Here is a 19,158-nt window from a genome sequence, read left to right as displayed (position 1 = left end):
GACTTGAGGGAGGAGAGAGGAGGAAAGGCGCTCTGGCTTTGTCTATTGTGTGAAAGCTTTCTCTGAATACAGAAAGAGAGAGGAGGGGAGGTAGAAAGCAAAGACCAACATTTGGATCTTTCCTGAACTCACAGACAGAAGTCACAGTATTATATAAAAATAAATAGATTGATTGATTAATTAATTTGGAGACTAGAAAGATAACTGTTTGACAATTAAAAGCACTTGCTGTTCTTGCAGAGGAGCTGGCACTCCCATGGCAGCTCAAAATCAGCTGTAACTCAAATTCCAGGGGATCAAATGCCCTCTCCTTGACTTTTCAGGCACCAAGTGCATAGGTTGTATACATACATAAATGCAAGCAAAACACTCATATGCATAAAAATAAACTGAATGTTTTAAAAACTAAGTTTGTCTTTTTTTTTTTTTTTTTTTTTTGAGACAGGGTTTCCCTGTAGCTTTGGAGGCTGACCTGGAACTAGCTCTTGTAGACCAGGCTGGTCTCAAACTCACAGAGATCCACCTGCCTCTGCCTCCAAAGTTCTGGGACTAAAGGCATGTGCCACCATTGCCCAGCCTAGTTTGTCTAATTCTCAAGATGGTTTTCTTAATCATTAAAAAACTGCTATGATAATTTCTGTCAATGTAAAATATACTGTTTTCTCTCTGTCTGTATGAATACATTTCAAAACCCCTAGTGGATGCCTAAAACTACAAATGATACTGCACATATGTGTCCTGATTAGCTTTAATTATCAACTTGATGTAACCTAGAGTCATCTAAGAAGAGAACCTCAAATAAGGAATAGTCTAGATCAGATTGACTTGTGGGAAACTGCCATGATTGTTAATTGATGTAGGATGGCTCAGCTCACTGTGGGTGGTACCATGCCTGGGCAGATGGTCCTGAAACTGTATCGAAAGCCAGCCTTCTAGCAGCATCCTCCATGGTTCCTAATGTACCTCTTTGGATATGAAATGAACTCCTTGTCCTAAAGGTATGCTGTAAGGTATAGTAACCAGGCCTGTCTTCAAGTTCTGGAGATCTACAAAGATGACACCAGCTAACAATCTAAACAACAGAGGAGAGGCTACCTTAAATGCCCTCCCCTGATAATGAGATTGATGACTGACTTATATGCCACCCGATAGCCCTCATCCAGCAGCTGGTGGAAGTAGAAGCAGACACCCACAACTAATCACCGAACTGAAATCCAGATGCAGAGAAGGACGAGTGATGAGCAAAGGGGTCCAGACCAGGCTGGTGAAACTCACAGAAACAGCTGACCTGAACATTGGGGAACTCTTGCTCCCCAGACTGATAGCTGGGATACCAGCATGGGACTGATCCAGACCCCAGGAACATGGGTTTCATTGAGGAAACCTCAAAAATCCACGGGACCCCCTGTAGTAGTTCAGTACTTATCCCTAGCATAGGTGTGGACTTTGGAAGCCCATTCCACATAGAGGGATACTCCCTGAGCCAAGACACATGCGGATGGGCCTAGGCCCTATCCCAAAGGCCATGATAGACTCTGATGACACCCTATGGAAGGCCTCACCATCCAGGGGGAGCAGAAAGGATATGTGATAGGTAGGGTTTTAGATGGGGGGGGTGGTAAGGGAGGACGGGAGGGAGAAGGGAACTGGGATTGTCGGGTAAAACAATCTTGTTTCTAATTCAAATAAAAAAATTTTCAAAGTAAAAAAAAAGAATTCAAATAGCTAATAAAAAATTATCTATTTAGTCACTAAGAGGCTAGTGGGTATGTAGTTTACACACAGTGAAAACACTATGTGATTAATATATTAGATAGGATGATATAGGAGGTAGCCAGCCTATGTAAAAGTGCATGGTTCTAGTCAGTTAATACCCCCAAACCAGAGACTCACTGTGTAAGAAGTATCTGGTGGGTATACATGACTATAGGATCTGGGGGCCTGTGCTTAAAGAAATGCAGATACTCATAAATTTTACTGAGCACAAGGCTCCATACTCCTGCACAGACTAGACACTGATGAAATCAGGTCTTCTGTCCTTTAAATGAGTAAGGAAAGCTTGGTAACAAAATGTTTGGCAAGTTGTATGTGATCGTATGTTTTCACAGTTGATGAATGCAGTTCAGCCTTCTACCCTCCTGCCCACTGGCCTTCATGAGAGCAACAACTGCAGCTATGTGATTTTCTTCTGGATTATTTGATATTTTAAATCACTTCCTGATCTAAAAGTATTCACCCATGGTAAAATGTTTCTTACCAAGATCTTCCTGAAGATACCAGTGAATGCAAGCCTACAAAGATCAAAAGGTGTGCACCAGGTGAGCCTTTGCACTGTTCTGTTCAAAAGGCAGAGCCATGGGTAATTGTAGAAGACAGTGGGAGCCTGGAAAGTAGGACTGAAAAAAAGCTCAGAAGCTACAAGACAAGCTTTGTGACAGACTCTATTGCCCTAGACACAAAGCAAGCATGGGATCCGATGTGAATGAAGAATGAATGCATTAATTAACTCAAGAAAGAGTCCAGCAGGATGGCAAAGCTGGTTCCCTGAGTTCACAGAACAAGGTCCAGGGCATTTTCCAGGAGAAAGGAAGAAACATGTCCCTGAAGTACGTTTTCTATGTAGAGACAATCTCTGTTAACGCCCTAAGCGGCAAAGGGGGGAGGGGAACACAATAGAAATGCTGAACCTTTAGTAGAAATTTCTCTACTGGATTCACACCTGCACTGACTAGGGCAAGTTCACAGTCACTTGTAGGGTCTCATAATCTAATATGGCCCATAACAGTAAAGGTTAATCCCAGGGACAGTAACATGACAAAATACTACATGACAAAGTACACAGCAAACGTGACTTAGCTGAAGTAATTAAGATGACTAAATCAGTTGACTTTGAGCTCAGGTGGGTTTAATCTAATTTCAAACACTGTTAAAATAATTTTTCTTCAACTGGCGACAGAATGGAAAGTTGAAGAGAAGGGTAGAATGGGGAGAGGAGATTCTGAGCCTTGGAGATGGAAAAGCTATGCACCAAAAACCCCAGAGTACCTTGAGGTTTGGGACCATCACAGACTGGTGGGCAGTGGGAAATGGGAGCTCGGACCTACAACCCCAACAACCTGGAGAGCAAGCAATATCTAAATGAAAAGAGCATAAAATAAGACCAGTTGTCTCCTAGATCATTCATACCCTTCCCAGCTGGCTCTGAGTTCTTCCAATCTTTGCTCCATCCTAATGCAGAGGAGGGTGTTTCACAGTGCCATATCTCCAGATCAGTGCTGTTTTTAATCAACTAACAAAACGCATTTAGCGAACATTGCAGCCCAATACATATACTCACATGTAAACACAGCAGTGCCCCCGTCTGTGAGGACTGTGTTCCTTCATTGACTGCCTGAAGCCATGAAAATGCTGAACCCTGTAACAAAGGTACTAATTTATAAACCAGGCACAGTAGATAATACAGCAAAATTAGAGCAATATCCTATAACAAAACTTTTATGGATGTTCTCTATCTATCCCATTGTATTTATCCTTCTAATAGTAATGTCATAACTGAGATAGTAACTAAGTGACTGGTGTCATATACAACAGCATGGACACACTGGTTGTAACTACAATTCACAACCAGGGTAAGATAGAGGAAGACAACATGAACTTTGATCATGATACTCAGAAGGGCATGCAACTTAAGGCTTATGTATTGCTTATTCTATAATTTTCCTTTTTAATATTTTTTAGATCATAAGTGACCTTGTGCAACTAAACTATTAGAAAGCAAAACGACTTTCTAAATTTGACAAAATACATAACATTTTCTGAACCAAAGTGTGTCCCCTCAAAATGTATATGCCAAAATCTTAGCACTTGAGAATTCATAATGGACCTTTATTTGGAGATAATCTATTTAAAGAAGCAAATTAAAGTAAAACCTTATTTATTAAACACAATCAAGTATAAAAAGTATCCTGGTTATAAAAAAAAAAAAAAAAAAAAAAACGGGATATTGGCATGAAGCCAAACAGAGGAAGCCCAGGGGAAGACTCAGGGAGAAGGCAGCCATCTGCAATCCAGGAGAAAAGACCGCAGGAGCAACCAGCCTTGTTGACCTCTGGGCTCCAGAACTGACAGACAATGTGGTTGGTTTTTTTTTTTTTTTTTTTTTTTTTTTTAAGTTTCCCAGTTTGTAGTACTTTGTTAAGTCACTATAGTGACATCTTGCTTTGATCCTCAGGTCACTCTGGACTAATATAACTCAAGGGATACCTCAATGTTTCCTAGTCTATTCCCTTTCTTTTTGTGAAATTTTATTTATTTATTTTTATGTGTATGAATATCTTACCTGAATGTATGTCTACACCATGTACGTGCAGTGCCCACCAAGGCAAGAAGAGGCTGTAGTCACAGACAGTTGTGAACTGCCATGTGTGTGCTGGAAATTGAAACCAGGTTGTATCTCAGATTCAGACTTTTTTGTTTTGTTTTGTTTTTTGAGACAGGTTTTCTCTGTTTATCCGTGTAGCTCTGGCTGTCCTGGAACTCACTCTGTAGACAAGACTGGCCTTGAACTCACAGAGATCTGCCTGTCTCTACCTCTCTGAATGTTGAGATTAAAGGCATGTGACACCATTGCCCAGCTCAGACCTTTTTTAAAAAAAGACAGTTTCTCACTCTGTAGACCAGGCTAGCCTAGTAGTTCTGGGGTCAAAGACATGTCCCACACCTGGCTCTATTCCTTTTTTCCAACCTCTTTAGCACTATTTGTGACCAAGTTGATTCCAGAGCCACAAGTGTTGCAGAACATTATTTTAAAATATGTTACATTTGTTTATACTGGGGAACATTTGTTTTAATGATGTGAAGATGCATTGCATAAACTCTGAAAAGTTGTTAACTGTGCCTGTTTGCCTAATAAAGACCTGAATAGTCAATAGCAAGGCAAGAGAAAGGATAAGAGCAACTGGCAGGCAGAGGGAATAAATAGAAGGAGAAAAGAAGGGATCAGGAAGGGAGATCAAGGAGCAAGAAAAGAAGAGGCCAACCACCCAGCTACACAACCAGCAACAGAGTAAGAAAGAAAGAAAAGTTATACAGAAATAGAGAAAGGTAAAAGCCCATAGGCAAAGGATAAATAGGATAATCTAAGAAAAGCTGGCTAGAAACAGGCCAAGCTAAGGCTGGGCATTTGTAAGTAAGAATAAGTCTTCATGTGTGATTTATTTGGAGCTGGGTGACAGACCCTTCCCGAAAAGAGCAAAAAAGAAAACAACAACACACAAGTGGACGTCACTTACAAGCTGAAGAACAGAATTCTAATACCCTCTGATTTCCTACACTAGTAACATAAGACGTGCTATTACTAGCTTGAGAAATGAAAAATTCTGTATGTCCGATTCAGACAATCAGTTTGAGAGATGGGGACTAAATCTGGAGCCTCCACAGTAGAAATGAACTCCCCCAATCATTCCCGAGGCAGATGCAGTAAATGATCCCCTCTACAGCCCTTTGAGGCACAGAACATGAACCTGAGTTTACAGAGAGGGGTGCAATTTTTCAGCTTTTCACAAAATTATGTCCTACCTCTGAATGTATCTTGGTTGCATAACTTCTTAGTCACACAACAAGTAAAAAGAAAATACAGGAGTGGTATTGAGATTTGGTATTCATCCATTCTGGAGATGTAGAGAGGAGTAGCTTAGCCAGGGCTTGGTGGAAACACTTTTATATGAAAGGCAAGAAATGATGCTGAAGCAAAGCCAGAGCTTGTGGCATTTTTAAGAGCAGGGTGATCTTTTAAGAGCCCCTGTGATCACATCCTGCTGCCATGTAGGTGGAAAATTAAAGGCTTCAGGTAAATATCCCTTACATCATCACCACCATCATCACTATCATCACCATCATCATCATCATGGCCTAGTAATAATTACCTTAATAATGAGAATGTGTATGGAATTTCATAGCTCAGAAAGCACTTACCACAATAGCAATTTTTTAGCATATATAGATATATAGATATATAGATAGATAGATAGATAGATAGATAGATAGATAGATAGATAGATAGATAGAGAGCAATAATGGCAATATGTTATGCATCAATACCAGCAACAGCTTTTCCAGGTTCTGCAGTCCTTTGAACAAAATTGTAGAGACATCCAGCACACTCCATTTAAAAAAAACAAAAAACAAACAAAAACAAAAATCAAACAAACAACAACAATAAAAAACTAAAAACAAAAACCCAGAAAACAGCACAGTTCTATTACTCTTGTGGTACTTGGCACCATTTTTTTTTAATTAGTTTCTCAGTCATCATCTGGGAGGAAACCATTCTGAGCAACATCATTAAAAACAGCTCTGATAAAGCATGGTCACTAATATGTATCATAAAGCAGGTCCACATATGAGTGAGTACATATCATGTTTGTCTTTTGTGATTGGGTTACCTCACTCAGAATGGTTTCTTCGAGTTCCATCCATTTTCCTGCAAATTTCAAGATTCCATTGTTTTTTTTCTGCTGAGTAGTACTCCATTGTGTAAATGTACCACAATTTCTCTATCCATCCTTCGGTTGAGGGGCATCCAGGCTGCTTCCAGTTTCTGGCTATTACAAATAATGCTGCTATGAGCATGGTTGAACATATGTCCTTGTTATATGAATGTGCTTCTTTTGGGTATATGCCTAGGAGTGGAATTGCTGGATCTACAAATAGCAACTTTTGCAGCTATTAGATGCAGGTCTTAGGACACAGTGGTCTGTGCCTAAAGGGTGGAGTGAGGTATGGAGATGGTGAGCATCTCTTGTGCTCTGGAGATACGAGGATATATGCCAGGGTTCCGGGGCCTCCCTGCTTCTCCCACCAATCCTGAGTTAAGAGCTCCCTTTCTAGGTGGATACAAGACAGCACATCTGCTTCCTGTGTGCTGATTCCCTAAACCACTTACCCTCCTCACTTTTGTCTACTTCAGAGGCACCAGTCTGTTTGAGATGGGTACACGTGTGTGCTTGTGCATGCATGTCTGTGCGAGTGTGTGTTCCATGTGTCCATGTGTGTGTGCCTGCGTAAAATAAAGATTCTGTTTCAAAACCAGGAGTGGGCTCTGATGTTGTTTCATTTTCTTTTATTTTTAATTGATATATGGTATTTGTACTTATTTATGCAGTAAAGTATTCTAATTCAATACATTATTCAGTGTGTGCTCATCCAATCTGGGTAATTAGCACTTTGGGCTCTTTCAACTTTTCTATTACTTGGACATAGTGGAACTTGCTGTTTTAAATTGTAGTTGCTCTACTGTGCTTTTTAGCATCAAAATGACTTTCCCTCCCTGGCTACATTTTGGTGCCCTGTCTCCTTGTTCTTGCTCTCCGTTCTCCTGCTCTTCTTAGCCCAAATGACCCCCATCCCACCGTCCACTTCAGTGGACAAACCCTCAGAGGGTGCTACCCGGGCTGTTGCTGGCCCCAAGTGGTACTTAGAGGGTTCATAATTTACAATATTCAAGGTTCACTCACCAAAAAAAAAATAAGAAGTTTGAACCACTTTACCATCTTTTTTATATGAATTTGAATATTACAGTCCAGGAAGTGCAAGCCATGCTCCTGCAAGGCAACTTGGACAGCAGCATAATATGAAGTTTCTGGGATGTAGTGGAGCTGCTCAGAACTGATGCTGTGATTACAGAGAAATCACAGTCTGGATCTCCAGGGAGGACCAGCCACAGGGCCTGAATGCAGCCTCTCCTCCACTGGAGTTGCTTAAAGAGTTTTCAAAGCCCCTGTTCACTCCCTCAACAGGTCTGAGACATATACACTGGATCTGGGAGAAGCTAGTGTAGAGTCCAAGTGATCTCAGCCTTGGGAAGCCAGAAGGCTCTGAACCTGGGCACTCTGCCCATTTCTTTCCAAAATGCAACTGGGATTTCCAAGTGTTCCAGATACCTGCCACAGGTTCTGTGAGAGTCTCTAACCAGATGCTTTTCTTCCAGCTGTGCTCTTGATCCCACTCTTTCCCATAGCTTGGCAGGCTATACTTTGGGGAATGTGAAACTTAAATTGCAGATGCCTCACCCTGGAAGGAAGTGAGAGTATATACCATTGTGATTCAAACAGCACAAAGGTAGAGGTTCCCAAGTGTCCATGGGTGACTGAGTCTGGATGGTAGCCACAGTGTGGCAAAATTCATCTGGGCATTAGCAGATGTCACACAGAGTCAACACACAGGGGGAATATTTGGAAAACAAAATCTGTTCTGTCCACATATTGACCCTTTCTCTTGTCATTATTTTCTAAATACAGTGTAATAACTGTTTACATACCATTTCTATAGTACTAAGCACTAGACTTCATCTAGGAATGACTAAAGGCATATAGAAATAAACACACAGGTTATGCATAAACACTATTCCATTCAAAATTCAGACTTGAGCATCCTAAGCTTGTTGTTCCCAAGGGCCTGGACCATTCCCTGAAGATACTGAGAAACAGCTATGTACCTATAGTGTAGAATATTATTCCTTCTTAAGGCAGGAAGGGCATGGCATGGCAATGCATGTACACAACCTCAGCATTCAGCAGACTGAGACAGGAGGATCACAAGTTCAAGGCCATCCTGATCTATAGTAAGATAGACCATACTGTGATGTCTATTCTTGGTTGCCAACTAGAATTAACTAATAACCTGTGAGGGGTTATTTCTTAAGAATACCATTTGAAATAAGAAGGCCCACTTTTAATCTGGATCTTTTGAGATGGGAAAGCATGCCTTTATTATGAGCCACATCTTCTGCTGGCAGCCTACATAAAGGACATGGAAGAAGGAAGCTTGCTCTCTTTGCGTGACCTCACTCTCACTGGCAAGTCCATCCTGCCACTGCCATTAGAGCCTGCTTCTTCAAGATTCTGATGTATACTGAAGACCAGCTAAGGCATCCAGCCTCGTGGACTGGGTGACTACTGAATTCTCATACTTCTGTTGGTAGACAGCCAACTAGCTGGACCACACCCTGTAAACTATTCTCTTCATCTAGAGAACACTGACTAATACAGAAACAAACAAAAAACTGAAAAAAGATTTATACCCTTTGGAGGTGAGGTATAGCCTGGAAGCAAGACTTTACTTCCCAGGTCTGAGGGCTTAATCAGACATGGCCTGAGCACACAAGGATTCCCCACTAGAGAAGGGATTTCCTGCACAGCCCAGACCAGCCTAATACTGTGTTGGCCAAGCTTGGCCTGAAGACAGTGCCAAACCATTTCCTAACTTCCTCAGGCCTCTGCAACTCAAGGCCTGTGGATCTGGTCATTTCTCTCCTGCTCCTACACTGTTTTCCCAATGTCCTGGAACTTGGGAAATAAGATCTTGGCTCCTTGCAGGCTTAGATGTCTTGGTGAGAGCCCAATTTTTTCTTCTAAGTTGGCCCTTGAATGCTACATGGTCTGAGTCTGAACTGAAATGGTTGGAGATGAAAAGGGACTGAATTGAACATAATGTGAACCCCAGATCTCAGGGCCTTCATCCTATGCAAGGGAAAGGAAGGTACTCAGGACGAATCCCACTTAGAGTTCGTCTCTGAGTGGTATCACAATACTCCTGAAGGAGGGTCTCTCAAGACTCAGCAGTTCTGTGCAGTAGCAGCTCTGATACACTCATTTTTTGAAAGAAACCCTCACCTGTTCTCTCCTGGTGAGTGCCACCACCCACCGTGCAGTGCATGGCTCAGATGGAAAGCCAAGCCCCTATTGTCAGAAGGAACTGAGGAGAAAGCAAATCTTAGGGTACCTCATCTTGGGAACTGAGAAGTAAATTGGAACCAGGAGACATTGGTAACAGCTGAGACCAATCCACAGCTGTGCAGCTCCTCCACGCCTCACTCTGCCCTTCCTGGCCACACCCACACTGGACCTCCCTTCTTAAAGGACAAGAAGATTAAGAAGCTTCCAGTACCAACAGTCTCCCAGAGAAAACAAAGAAGTGTGCTCAGCTCCCTTAGTGTGCCAAGAGGGAAGACCACATAGGGGAGCACAGAAGTGAAATAGGCTGTGGTCAGAATAATTCCTACAATACTGGCTCTGGTTACATGTAAAATTTAAATAGTGTCTCTGACTTTCAACATGAAAATGTATGGGAGTAAATACAACAAAAATGAGGAGGCTTGGAATTTTGAAGTAGTGTAGTATAACACACACACACACACACACACACACACACACACACACACACACACTTCTTGCAAATAACCAAATAGCACTGTTATTCAAGGCCCATGGATGTCCCAGCTCTGGTCCTCCTTCTGCCTGGCTCTAAGGCCATGCCAGGTGAGGATATTGCTGCAGTCATTCAAGAGCAAACTGCTCCTCCTCCCCTGCCCCACAGCCAGTTAGCTTAGACCCCTCTAGAAAAACCATTTTCATGGCTCCTCAGTGAAAACCATGAGTGGCCCAATAGCACCGAGTGAAGTCAGCCATACATCTGGATCCTAAAGATGCAGTGGTCTTTCTGAAGTCACTGGTGGAGGGTACAGGATGGGGTGGGGGCTGCTGTTGTTTCATTCAAATCATGCAGGTGTACCACAATACCACTAAATTTTACTGTCTTATCTATCAACTAGAATCAGATGTGGTAAATATAATAATTCACTTGTCATAGAGCCACTAGTAAAAATGGCTTGGGCTTATGGTGTGCATGGGGAAAAACAAGAGAGACTGTTTCAGAAGTCGTGTTGATGGTCTGACAGGAGTTTCAAGTGAGAAGCTGGAACTTCAGGCACGTGTTTCTGGTTTTATAGCAAGTATATATCCTATGTGTATAAATGTGCCTGTGTGTGAGTGTGTGTGCTAGGCATGTGTGTGAGTGTGCCTGTGTGTGAGTGTGTATGCTAGGAATGTGTGTGAGTGTGACTGTGTCTGACTATGCCTGTGCATGGGTGTTCATGGGTATGTGAATGTACAGGATTTTGTGCACATGGGTAAACATACATGTGTGAGAGGATCCACGTGCATGTACATGAGTGTGCAAGTACATGCTCATTGATGGCATCCTTCAAAAGTGAAAAGCGGAACCACGCACATACTTTGGTAGCAGTCTATCCATTGGAGACCAGCTGGATTGTTCTTTCAATAGCTTTAATTTTAAAACATACATAAAAAGAAGGGAGACACTATTAACATAAGGATGTTTTGTGGTATTTGACTTTTTATTAATTTGGAGATGATTTGTGGACACCTGGGAAATCTTCTGTGAGAAAGAAAGGCCTTTACTATTGAGAACACTGCTGTGCCGACTAGACAGCCCTCTCAGACTGGGCAGTGATGCCCCTGGTGGATGCTGCCAGCTGTGAAGACTGGGTACCTGCAGGCCTCAGGCCCCATCTTACTGGCTTTTTTATAACTGAGCCATTTCAAATAGAAATCTGTGGCCTTAAATAAAAATGAAGGATGAGAGACCAAGACCCCTTGGGAAATTAAAACTCTTTAAGAAGACAAAGGCTGAACACTTTATTGTTGAATTGCTAAGTGTTCTTAATCTCTAGGCAAACTTGATATAATATTCCTAGTCTCTGTAAAACTCAGTGTTTGCCACTAAAATACATTGCCAGCAAACTCGCCTGAGTAAATACATATACCCTGATTCTGACATTATTATAAAAACCACAAGGGGAATCAGGAGATGGTGGGTTTGGTTTGGTTCTGGTTTTTTAACTTTTGCGTTACTGATTAAAGTCCAACCCTGTCTAACAGTTCAGTTTATTTTTAAATTTCTATATGCTGGTTCCACCATATCAATATCAGTTTTACACACACACACACATACACACACACACACACACACACACACACACACACACTCGCAGACACACACACAGACACACACATGCAGATACAGATATACACTCACAGACACATACAGATACAGATATACACTCACAGACACATACAGATACAGATAAATACACAGGCACACACAGAGACACAGATATAGATACAGACACACAGATAAACACACAGGGACACACACAGATGCACACACAGAGAGAGACACACACACATACAGATACACACACAGGCACACACATAGGCACACACACAGATACACACACACACAGAGACACACACACACATACAGATACAGATATACACTCACAGACACATACAGATACAGATATACACTCACAGACACATACAGATACAGATAAATACACAGGCCACACAGAGACACAGATACAGACACAGACACACACACACACAGATAAACACACAGGGACACACACAGATGCACACAGAGAGAGAGACACACACATACAGACACACACACACACAGGCACACTCACAGACACACACAGAGACATACACACAGACACACACAGATACACACACACACACACACACACACACACACACACACACACATGCACGCACGCACACACATGCTTCAAATGTAAGTCAATACATGCTCTCTTAGACCAGAGTGAGACAAAATCTCCAGGACAGCTTCTCACTGTTGCTCAGGACATCGCATTGTTTTTTGTTTTTTGTTTTTCTGGAGGATGTCAAGTTGTTTATTTTTATGATAACAAAACTGTTCATCGGAAAGTTTCAGGTACCAAGGGAAACATTGCCTTAAGGCATGTGAATTACATATTCAGGATGCCAGTGGCATTCTGGAGGGGCTGTAACAACTGACTGGCCTCCTGGAGCTAGGACATAGCTCTCCCACCTCTTCCCAATCCAATGGCTCAGAGAGCACACCTTTTGTGTATTATTGTAAGAAATACACGATTCCAACAGAAGGTAGGGGTGCACATCTGTAGTCTCAGCAGCAAGAAGCTCATGAGCTTGAGGCCATCCTAGGTTATATGATAACCAGAGTCTGCAGCAAAATAAACAATGAAAATAAAGAAATTCATTTTAAAAAGTCTTTGGCTACTCTACCAATATATTCTGTGTGGCATTTAATTCATTTCTGCATTCACATCGGAACTCCTTCAGAATCAAAGGCTGGCAATCCAGGGATGACTGGGTACATGCAAGTATTCAGACTGCTCCCATGAGGTCCTCTTTCCCTCTCTATGCGATTCTGAGGCTGTAATGCCAACGTGTTGTCTCCTATGCCCATGGTGCCCTGAGATTCTAAGAAAGCCCACTGAATTTCAGTCTGCCCCACCCACAACCTCTTCCTTCTAAAACTGCCCAAGTTTTTGATGACAGACTATTAGATTTGGACAGAGCATGTTCATTTCTTATACTACCTTTATACCAAATACAAAATTGGAAGCCAGGTATGGCAAGGCATGTCTGTAATCACAACACTCAAGAAATTGAAACTGGAGGATCTCAAAGTCAAGCCAGCCTAGACTACATAGCAATTTCTAAGCCAGCCTGAGCCATGAGACAAGGTCCTGTTTCACAGGCAGGAGGTATGCATTATGAGAATTTTCCCAACACAGTCAAGGAAAGTGTCTTGGCCCTGCTGCCATCTTGGCAATAGCTACTGAGGGATGGTTTCACTTTCGATGGGCATGCTTTCCTCTTTTTGTATGACACTTCTCAGGCAACATAGTAAAATAGAGTTAAACGGGTTTTTTATTTTTTTTAAAATCACACTTCTACTTAAGGCTTAGGAAAGGAATCTAGATGAAAAGCAAGACAGTGTCAGGTTAAGCCATTTTAATTGCATGACTCACACCATCACCCTCCATGCCCCGGCCCCAACCCTCCACCCCCACACACTAAGTGGCTTCAGAAAGGGTTCTGGCATCATCGCTGTGGGCTGCTTACCACTAGATGGAGCCATTGCCTACAGTGAGCACCCCGCCTCTGCACTTTTTGCCTTGGGGAGGGGCAAAGAAAAATCCCACATATAGCATCCTGTATTCAACATTAACAGGGTCACAAATATCTCTGATCCATGTCGTTCTTTGTCATAGGCTTTCAGTTGAAGTCAGGACCCTCTTCAGCCTTCTCTAGGCTTGGAGGATGTCAGTGATTTAGGAAGCATCTTAAGGTAATACAGTCACCATGTATGCAGAAGGCTGCATCTACTGGCATTTGAAAGAAAGGCACAATTGAAATTGTTCTTCAGAGAAGCAGGGTTGAAATCAACAAAGGGCTCCAGAGAAGTGCACTGCACCTGTGGAACACATTTAGCTACAACAGAAAGATCTCACAGTCTGGAGCCTGAGGAGTAGGTGGCTGGGGATTGTGAGCCATAGGTGCCTTAGGCTGTCTGGAGGTGTGCTCTCCTTAGGCAGTAATAACACTTTACCCTCTTCAAATGAAGCGGTGAGGTGAGTCAAGGCCTCTTTTACCCTGGAAAACAACATTTCCTGCAGGCAACTTTCTTTGCAGGAAAGCTGGGACCTGGGGAGCAGTTGAGCAGTAACTGTCAGTAAGGGATGAAGGCAGAGGGACAAAGAGACCATCACCTACCAAGCATCACAACAAAGGGCACCAAGATACACGTCAGTGTGGATGTCAGGCTGCACTGGCCCCTGTACTTTCTTATGTATCTATTACTATGAGATGACTCTGGGAAATATTGACTTTTCAACTTTGTTGGTGGGAGCTGTGGATTGAGCCCAGGGCCTTGTATAGGCCAAGCACATGCACCCTTCCCCTCTACCACTGAACTGCAATTCCCAGTCCCAGCAGCAGCAGCAGCTATCAAGGGAGTCTCAGAACACCTATACTACTGTCCTGATTACTAAGCCACATGGGATAGCTGTTCCCTAGTGATGTGCCAGAGGGTGACAGTGAGAGAGGAAAGTTCCAAGAGGCCAGCTTCTCTGGGACTCCCCAGTCATGTCCATTCTAGGACCTACATATCTGCAGAGACAGCCCACAGGCAGGGCCAGGGAGTCCATGAACCAGGTGACACTGGTCCACATCTCTTTTCAAGCACTAGGATTTGCCCCAGCTGGACAATGAGGCATCTGGTACTTAATATATGTGACACTTCTGCTGCACTCAGGGACAAATCCCTCTTGAGTCTCTAACAGACCTTGAACACATTCTGCTTGGGGCAGGGGAGCAAAGCATGTTGCCATTAGGCAGCCCACTTGGGAAAAACACAGCCCCACCCTTCAAGAGAGCAAAGACAGAGAGGTGACTGTGGGGGCCTCCTTCTCCTCCTTCCCACTCTGCACAGGACTCAGGCACCACTGCGATCGAATTGGTAAGACATGTGTTATTTTAAGAACTAAAATTTCCCAGAACTCTGAAACACTCCAAGAACATTCAAAGAAAGCTATTTTTGGCCTCTGAAGGTTAGGCTAATATTTAATCCTTCTCGAATCATCTGATTTATTGCAAAGATAAGCCCTTCTCCGGGTTCCCAAGAGAAAACAGCATCCACAGTGCAAAGCTCTTGCTTTCTGCTGACAAGCAATGGTGGTGCCAAGGTGAGTGGAGCCCCGAGGGACAGGTCAGACCACGTGTTTGCAGAGGTCTCCAGTCACTGCAGGTATGAGATGAGATCTTTTTTTGTTCACCATTCTCTATGTCCCTAGATCCCGGGGCCACTAGGAAAGTTTAATGAGCTGCAGAAAGCAAGATATCACCTTTCTATAGGTCAAAGCCAAATTATAGGATTAAAAAGGCAGAAGAGAATTCATTTGCATTTTTTTATAAAATAATTGCACACTTTTCTGTTACCTAGTGCAAATTTAGTTGTACACTACTTCTCCTTAATCTTTTAAATTATTCATAGATGCATGCCAACGTGTTTTCTTCCAATCTAGACTTGGACTACCATAACTGGAGACTGCTTGGCCTTCCAAAGTGACCTGCACTGTCTCCTACTCTGTTCTCCTGTGTGGATGCTCACTATGCACAGGTGACATGGTGGAGAGAGACCGATGCCCACATGTAGATCATAAGACACACAGAGAGTGAAGGAAAAGGGCTGGAAAAACAGATTCCAAACACATGGAAGCTGTGAAAAAACAAGGGTGGCCATGCACAGACAAGGCAGACTCAAAATCAAAACTCTCACAGGAGTTTAATCTCAGAAAAGTCATTTCACCAAAATAATTAACTATACACATACCTGATGTGTATGCACTCAACCATACAAGGTGACCATACAAAGATCTGAAGAAGTTGACAACCTAACAGCAATAGTAAGAGGCTTCAGTTCCCCGTTTTCAACAGTGGACAAAGGATCCAGACAGAAAGTCAATGATTATAGACTTGATTCATGTTATAAACTGAATGGATCTGACAGACCTGTTATAGTACATCCAATCCAGCAGCACAGTGCTCATCTCTCCCAAATGCATGCAGCAGGTCTCCAAGTGTATCAAATGTCATCAAATCCAACAAAACAGAAATAAGCTCTTGTCAAATTCCTCCTCTATCTGCAATGAATAACTATAGAAATTAACACCCAAAGAAAATAGGACAATTAACAAATAAACAAGACTTGAACAACCCACCTTTGAAAAACCACTAAGCCAAAGAAGAAATCAAGACAGACATTAGCAAACATCTTGAAACAAATAAACATGAAATGTACCAAATTCTACAGGTTTGGCAAAAGCAATCTTGAGAGGGGAGGTTAAAGCAAGAAGTTTCTGAGTTAAGAACAATCTAAGGCCAATAAGTTAACTTCATACCTCAAGGAAATGAGGAAGGAGGAAGAGGGGAAGAAAGGGAAGGGGAAGGGAGAAGAAAGAAAAGCAACCCACATAGCTAAGTTGACAGAAGGGGGGGAAATAGAAGAAGAGAAGTAAATGTAACAAAGAATAGCAAATTTACTTTAGGATTAACAGAATGTACAAATTGTATCTTTTTAGCTTAAAATTAATTAGCATACAAATTTTTAGATTATTTTAGATTGTGTAACAGCATCTCTGAGCAGTGTGTTTTAGTGCATCTATTTCTCCTTCCTCCTCCTCAGTCAGCTGTAACCCTGGCCACCCCCATACTCTCACAAACCCCCTTTTCCCTTGTTTCATTTCCCTTGTTTTACTGCAGCCATGGATTTTCATCAAAAAGCTCCAGAGGAGGTAGCTCTAAAGGTTTGAAAAAAAAAAAAAGACATCTAAATGGCTACTAGGTTTGTGGAAAGGTGTTCAGCATCACTGGAAACTGTGGCAATGTGAATCGAACCAGGATAAGATGGCTGTTGCTGGGACAAAGAGGAAGAAACAAGAGTTGATGCAGATATGGAGAAAATGAGGCCTCCAACATTTGTAGGGATGCGAATTATTCACTGTGAGAAACAATGTTAAGGCTCCTCAAAACATTAAAAACCAAACTTATGTGATCCAACTGACTTCTGATAATAGATACAGAATTAAAACCAGCCTGTTAGCTGCAACACTGCTCACAGTAGCGAAGAACAATCCACAGATAAGTAAAGAAATAGCATGTGCCTGAAATATTGCTGTACTCTAAGGAAGGTGATTCTTCCATTTGTAATAACATAGGTGAACATCAAAAGCGTTATGCTAAATAAGCCCAGCACCAAAAAGAAATGTTCCCTGGAGCCACACCCCTGGCAGTCAGGAGATCAATTGGCTCATTTGTTTGAAGATTCTAGGTTCCAGCTGCTTTTGGATGAGCATGTCTTCCAGAAAATCTAGCCCACCATGCAGCTCTCAGCACAGGCTGACTCTCAGCAGAGTCACTGTAGCCATGCCAACCACAGGAAGGAAACAGATGCTCTCTCTGTCACTGGGCATGAGTCAGGGCACTTAGTAAAATCTTTTTTTGGTCACATATTGTAAAGGGCATCAGTAAATGAGTATAAGTAAATGAATATAAACTACAGATATCCAAGGTTCTAAGAGCAGGTATTGCCATGCCTTGGGAAAGAAGATGGAAGTGAGCCACACCCATCTGTAGATATATAGGGACTTCCTGGGTATTGCAAGACCTGGAGCATTGTAAATGTCAGTAAATTTCAGGGGAAAATAATTCAAGAGAACCTGACTGTCGGCTGCATGACAGTGGAAGAGCTCTCATTAAAACCACTTGTCATTAATAGATAACACTGGGGATTCCGTGTCATCATATATGACTCCAAAAGTCCATGCAGTCCATTAGTAGAAAACTCCTGACTTAAAAGGCAAATGTTCCAAAGGAATAGTGACCATCTAAAGCAGGCCAGGAAAGAATGTCAGCTTATCAGTCAGCATCATCACACCCAGTTAAATGTTACCAGATGAACTGAGTATGCTTCTTCTTCACCCTTAAACAGAATGGTGATTTTCATCCAATTGCAAAGGAACTGATTCCCTCCTGAGAACATTCAGATAGTCATTTTAATATTTGGCATTTTATCTCCTAATTTTTTTCTGCCTACACCAGCAGATTCCCACTTTCAAGCATAATACAAAGACCATCACGAGCCTCCCATCAACACACATGCTTTGGAATTCATTTTGAGTGTTTCCTAAACAACGACATGTATAGAATGCAACCATGAATGTGTGATTCTGAGTATCAGCCACTTTAAGTCTCCAACTTGAGTCTGATGGGTAAGAATGGTAGTTCTTACAATACAACATCATGGTTCATTTTCCTCCTGCTTTTAAAAAATAATAAGAATAAAAAGTAATTTTTAAAAAAGCATCCAAATGGTTACACAAACATTAACAGAGATGTCACAATCAGTCCTGTGCCCAGCTGGTAAACAGTGCCACCATGAAAGTCCTCAAAATTGTATTCAGCTGATGTCTATAGTGTTCAGTTAGCATAAGAAAGGTAGACAAGGAACAAAGGTCAAAGGAGAATCTAGGGGTTGGTGTTTCTTTGTTTCTTCTTTCTTGTCGGCATTTTGTGGAGTGAAACAGATTGCAAACAGGAATATAATATCCACCCCAGGAATTTACCTTGACAGATGCAACTGCTCTTTTTTCATGAATGCTTTGGGAGATTCTATTATTAGTGTACGGTCCTGAGGTACTTCACAAAAAGAAAAAGAAATCACTTTTCTCTAGGCAAAAGCTTAGACATAGAACTTTCCCTTAAAGGATGCGCATCTGTGTGCTTGCTGAGCCTCACTGCCAAAGTGCCAAAGTGTGGTCCTTTAATTATGGGCAGCCTCTCAGACAGAATACAGTGCCATCATCTCATCTTTCAGACTGTCTCTGCTAATCCCATTGTGTCTTCTCCCTTTCACTCATTCATATTTTTATGGCAGAAATAAAAGCTG

This window comes from Cricetulus griseus, chromosome 3 (assembly GCF_003668045.3).
Source record: "Cricetulus griseus strain 17A/GY chromosome 3, alternate assembly CriGri-PICRH-1.0, whole genome shotgun sequence".
Taxonomy (NCBI): domain Eukaryota; kingdom Metazoa; phylum Chordata; class Mammalia; order Rodentia; family Cricetidae; genus Cricetulus; species Cricetulus griseus.
The sequence above is the reverse complement of the archived record's forward strand: the minus strand, read 5'-3'. Positions refer to the sequence as shown.